This window comes from Accipiter gentilis, unplaced genomic scaffold (genome assembly GCF_929443795.1).
Source record: "Accipiter gentilis unplaced genomic scaffold, bAccGen1.1, whole genome shotgun sequence".
NCBI lineage: Eukaryota > Metazoa > Chordata > Aves > Accipitriformes > Accipitridae > Astur > Astur gentilis.
Genome location: NW_026060956.1, coordinates 531970 through 536971, shown reverse-complemented (window position 1 = coordinate 536971; position 5002 = coordinate 531970). Strand labels below are relative to the sequence as shown.

The 5002-nt window shown below is 54.4% G+C and overlaps 1 long non-coding RNA gene across 1 annotated transcript; it reads left to right on the top strand.

The window, feature by feature from the left end:
• The first annotated feature begins 1322 nt into the window (after positions 1-1322).
• LOC126037181 (uncharacterized) lies at positions 1323-2052 on the top strand. The gene is made up of 3 exons (XR_007505546.1): positions 1323-1411; positions 1569-1747; positions 2022-2052. It is a non-coding gene; the product is annotated as an uncharacterized LOC126037181 (long non-coding RNA).
• The last annotated feature ends 2950 nt before the right edge of the window (positions 2053-5002 follow it).

Below are 5002 nucleotides of genomic sequence, written 5' to 3'. Positions count from 1 at the left end.
TTTTTTTTTTTTGGACAAAAGCCCAAATAAAATACTTCACAGTCCATGTAATTCTCGGCCTTCCTATGTTCCTATATGTCTCCTTCTCTAAAGCGGATCAATAAATCATGCATTTGGTTTTCAAGTAATGCTATCAAATGCCAGACAGACATCATCTAACCCAAGAACCCATTAACTAACCCAAGCTTTGCTCGCCACGAGACCAAATGTTTTAACAGACTCAAGATTTAAATGCATTTTATCAAAACTGTAACACACATACATATGCCTATATCTCATCCCTTCTGCTCTGAACAGGACCAGGGAAAAACTGAAAAAACTTAATTCCAATAATTTACTCCAGAGCTGTCTTGTGGCTCAACAGGCTGATTCACAGGTCAAAGAAACTCACAATGAAATGTCAGCAGAGCTATTTTCATTCTCCATTTCCCAAGAAAGAGTATTGCAGTTATGTTTGCCTATAATATTCACCGTTTACACCAATTAACCAAACTTCCCTATTATTTATAACTCTTGGGGTACGATTTCATCGCTTTTACACATATGCCCCTCTGCCTCTCACTAGACCCAGGGGTCCTATTTGAGACTGCTCACAGAGTACAGTACAATTTCGCCTTAGTACACTTAGAAATATCTTTGTGAATGATATTTCACAGCATGCTCTTGCATGTCCCCTTCAGTTAGCAAAACACCATCGATACGCTCTACACATCAGTATTCCTAAAGTTGTCCTGTTTATGTAAAACTGATTTTAAGTCAAGATGTTATGCAGGTACATGCTCATGTGAATGCAAAGCCATCGTGGAATCGGTGCTTGTGCCTTTGGCTCGCCACTACGTGGCGATGGGCGATGCTGCCAGAGCCTTCTACTACCTTCTGGAGTCTGCGGCTGCCTACCTGCATGTCTCCAACAGCTACATGGTGAGTTGCCCTGCTTGCCAGCACGCACTGTGCCCAGAGGCCTGCCTGCCTGCCTGGCCGTTGCACTCGGGCATGCCTTTGCGGGACCTTGGAAGGGAAATGCTGGGGTCAGACCCTGACTTTTTCCTCTGGTTTGCCTCTTCTGCGGCAAGAGACACAAGGCACTGTGCCCTTAGCGCAAGGGGCATTAGCAGGGAGGCAGTCTGAAGGATCACTGGTGCCTGTCTGTGCCCTGAGACAGTGTGACTGTGTTTGGGCGGGCGTCACCAGGGGGAGAAACAGGCCCTCTTAAGACAGATGCCAGAGGCAATGATGAGGGAGGACAAGGCTGGCCATGGGCTCTGCACCCACGCTCACCCGCTCTCTGTGTGCTTGCGCAAAGGCCCTCATGAAGCTGAACGAAGCGGAGGTCCTGAGGAACTCGCTAGAGAAGAAAGCAGATGTGATAGCCTGCTTTGAAGAGGCCACCTTCTTCAGCCTCAAAGGGGAGGTAAGAGACGGGCAGGTCTGGAGGGATCTCCCGGGGGACGGAGCTGGATGCCTTCCGCGGTTGCAGGGGATATCCCTGGCATCTCCAGCCACTTGGAGATTCCTGCAGTCTCCTGGGCAACTAGTCCATATCAGGATGTTTCCCTTTTCCTCTGCAGGTCTGCTGGCATATGGGGCACGTGAAGCTGGCAAAGAAAATGCTCAGGGAGGCTTTGAGCCTGCTCGGAAGACAATTCCCCCGGACCTCCATTGGAGCCTTTGCCAAGTCTCAGGTGGAAAAGTTGCCGTGTGCCTCTTCTGTTGGCAGAAGAGTATCCTCCCTTCCGCAGGAGGCCCGGTAAGAAGCAGAACTGAGAAGCCAGGGGAGGAAGAGCCCATTTCCCACCTGGTCCCAGGCATCCCGGCCCAACCTGCCTAGGCTTGAGGCCACCCTGAACCTGACACATAGGCCTTAGCAGGACCGAGGCAGTAAGGAGCCACGTGCGGGTAGACCAGGGGACGGCAGAGCCCCACACTCCCTCCCTCCTTGCGCCCTGCTTTCCCCCGGCCCTGTCCCATTTAGCACTGCACAGCTAGAGCCTCTGGGCCAAGCAGTTTCTCTCGTGTGGCAGGAGGAAGAGGCTAGCCTGGCTGCTGCGGCAGAGCTGCTGTCTTTGCTTACTGGAGCACCTCTTCAGCCTGGAGGGCACTTCCAGTGGACGGACGTTCTCCCGCCTGGCAGCGCGCATGAAGGCCAACACGGACAGGGCAGTGGACTCCTATCGGGCAGCAGACTCCTGCCACAGATAGACTTACACCAGAAGGGTGGCAACGAAGTTACCTCATTAAACAGCTCCGTCATTATGACCTTTGTAGTCGGGCCTTTCTTTCTTTCTTTCTGAGGCACGGAATGGTACACTGTCTTATCATTTCTGTTGATGGCTACTGCGGCGGCTCCATCAGTGATGGCTACAGCTCTCTCGCAGGCCCTGGTGCAGGCTCCTGATGGAAGACGCTTCTGATTTGAGGTCACATTAAAACCAGAGGCCTCTAAAACCCGAGCCCTCTCTGTTGTTCTTGCTCCTCACCACCCACGTACGGTCAGCCGGCTACTGCTGCTCCCTGTCTTTCCCCCGCTAAAGGGGAGGGGTTCCCAGGGTTTAGGGGGTGTCACGTCCCAACTTCTCAGGACCATGGCTCAGGTTTGCTGATTCCCATGTCAGGATTAAGGTGAAACAACACCAGGGATCCTTTAACTCACAAAACTCAACTTCTCCTCGCTCACCACAAGAATTGGCATGCTCACCGCAAGAATTCGTATGCTCGCAACAAAAATTGGCATGAAACTATGTTGGCAAACTGTCTAACATGTGATAACCATACATCACCAAAGATACGCTACAGGCCTTGCTTATTTGGGAATCAGTTCAGGGAAGACAATGAGGAGAGCCCTCCCGTTGAGTCACGAGGTTCAGAGCAGACCCCCTTGCTTTCTAGGCTCCTTCTCCGAGAGGAGCCTAGGGGCAGCTGGATCTGCTCTTAGTCCCAGACTTGGTCAACTGTTTATGCCTAAAGTGATGAGATGTAGGCATCATGGAAAAGGAGAGGGGGCAGGAGGGAGGGGAGGGAGAGGGAGAGAGAAGGTGATTTCATCAGTCCTGGGGCCAGCACTGGTTCAGTCAGCCGAGGGGTCCAGTCAGCTGAGAGGTCTGGTTGCAGTGGGCTTGCACACCTGGGGCTTCAGTTTGTGTGTCCTTTTATCACCCTTGCCCCTCCTTTGGGTGGGCACTCAAACTCCTTATGCTAATTAGGTAGCCTTTGGGAAATAGGTCTGTGGGCTTGGGGGTTGTTTGGGGACTAACTTCCCCCTGCCTGCAGATGTGATCTTTTGCCATGCATGGTGAGCTGCCCTGCTCAGCACATCAAGAGCAGCATATGAGAACAGGGAGCTGTGCCCCCTCTAGCATGCCTTCCCCTCCCTCTCCTGTTGCTGATGGGGTGCTGATGGGCTGCTTTTCACCTGTGGTTCCTTGCTGGGCAGAGTTCCTTGTTATGTCCTTAAGCAGAACTTGCCCCACCACAATGTTGGAGACATTAACCTTTTCAGTCCCTCACAGGGGGTCCCGGGTTTGGGGTCCCAGGTTTGGGGGTTTCCAGGGTTGAGGGATCCCCAGGCTTTGGGGGCTCTGGAATTTGGGGGCTCCAAGGGTCTGGGGGTCCCAGGTTTGGGGGTCTCAATCCTAGGGGAGTGCCTGGGGTTTAGGGGGCCCCAGTGTTTGGGGATGCTGGGCTGGGGGAGTTGCAGGGTTCCCAGATTTCGGGGCTCCCATGTTTGGGCGTCCTGGACTTGGGGGTTCCTTGGTTGGGGGTCGCTGGGGTTTGGAAGTCCCGGGTTTGGGAGTTCCCAGGCTTGGGGGTCACCACCTTAAGGATCCACAGAAGCGGCGCCATTTAGGTGGTTTCTTACTAATCCTGTAACAGAAGAAATACATCGTTCTTCTTTGGTGTGGTGTGCCAGCTTTGTGGAGTTACCCCCCAGCACCCATCTCCGCGCAGACATGAAAGAAACCAATTTCTCGGTTCTGCGTGTAAGATTGGCTTATTGCGCGCCGGGTACCGACCCCCGCTTGTGGCACAACACATCTGCAAGTACAGTACTGACCCAGATATGAAACATCGAGGGTGCCAGTTAATCCCAGGTGCCACATACGCTGCACCTTCTTCCATCGCCTCCTCTCCATGAATTGTTTTCCAGTCTCTCCCACCTCATCCCAGCTCAGATACCTGCACCCTGGCTCAGGGCTGGCCACCCTCGGGGCAGCAGCAGGAGCTGCTCTGACCCTGGTGCTGGGGTTGTCCCTGGGGCTGAGCACTCGGGCCCAGGGCTGGTGAGCTGGGCCATGACAGGGCCCAGGGCTGATGAGGTCTCCCCCAGGCCCGTCCACACTGCGAGACCACCTGCTCTTGCCCCTGCAACTGTAACCGCAACTGTAACTGCCCCTGCCCTTGGCCTTGGCCTTGGCCCTGGTCCTGGTCCTGGTCCTGGCCCTGGTCCCCCCCTCGCCCCGGCTGCCCCACCCCGTCTCTCCCCCATTTCTCCTCAGGCCACTGGGCCTCTGCCCCCTCCCGGCCCCACCCCAGGTCGGCAGTGACTGACAGGCCAACACCGGCTCCGCTGATTGGCTCAGCCGTGGCCAATGGCTCACTTGAGAACAAACCCCAGCTTGAGGCGAGGGATGGGCCTGGGAAACTTGAATTCAAACCCATAAATCCCCACAAGGGTGCTGGTAACGGAAGAAAACGGTGGCAATGCCACCGAGAGCGCCATGCCAGCAAGAGTGCCAGCCTGTAGGAGGGAGGCACTGCTCCCCTCTCCCCAGCCTTATAGTGCAAAACACTATGCACACAGCAGCCCCTCTGCCCTAACCACGTCCCTGAAAAACACCACCTGCGCTGCAGGATCAGGACCAGTAATCCCCTCTCCTCTCCTCCTCCCCTGTCCTTCCCCAATGAGTGTGTATCCTCTTTTCCTCCTCAGTATTTCCTTCCAGCAGAAACACCGGACTCCCTCCCCCATCCTACTTCAACTAGGGAAAAAACCACCTCCACAAAA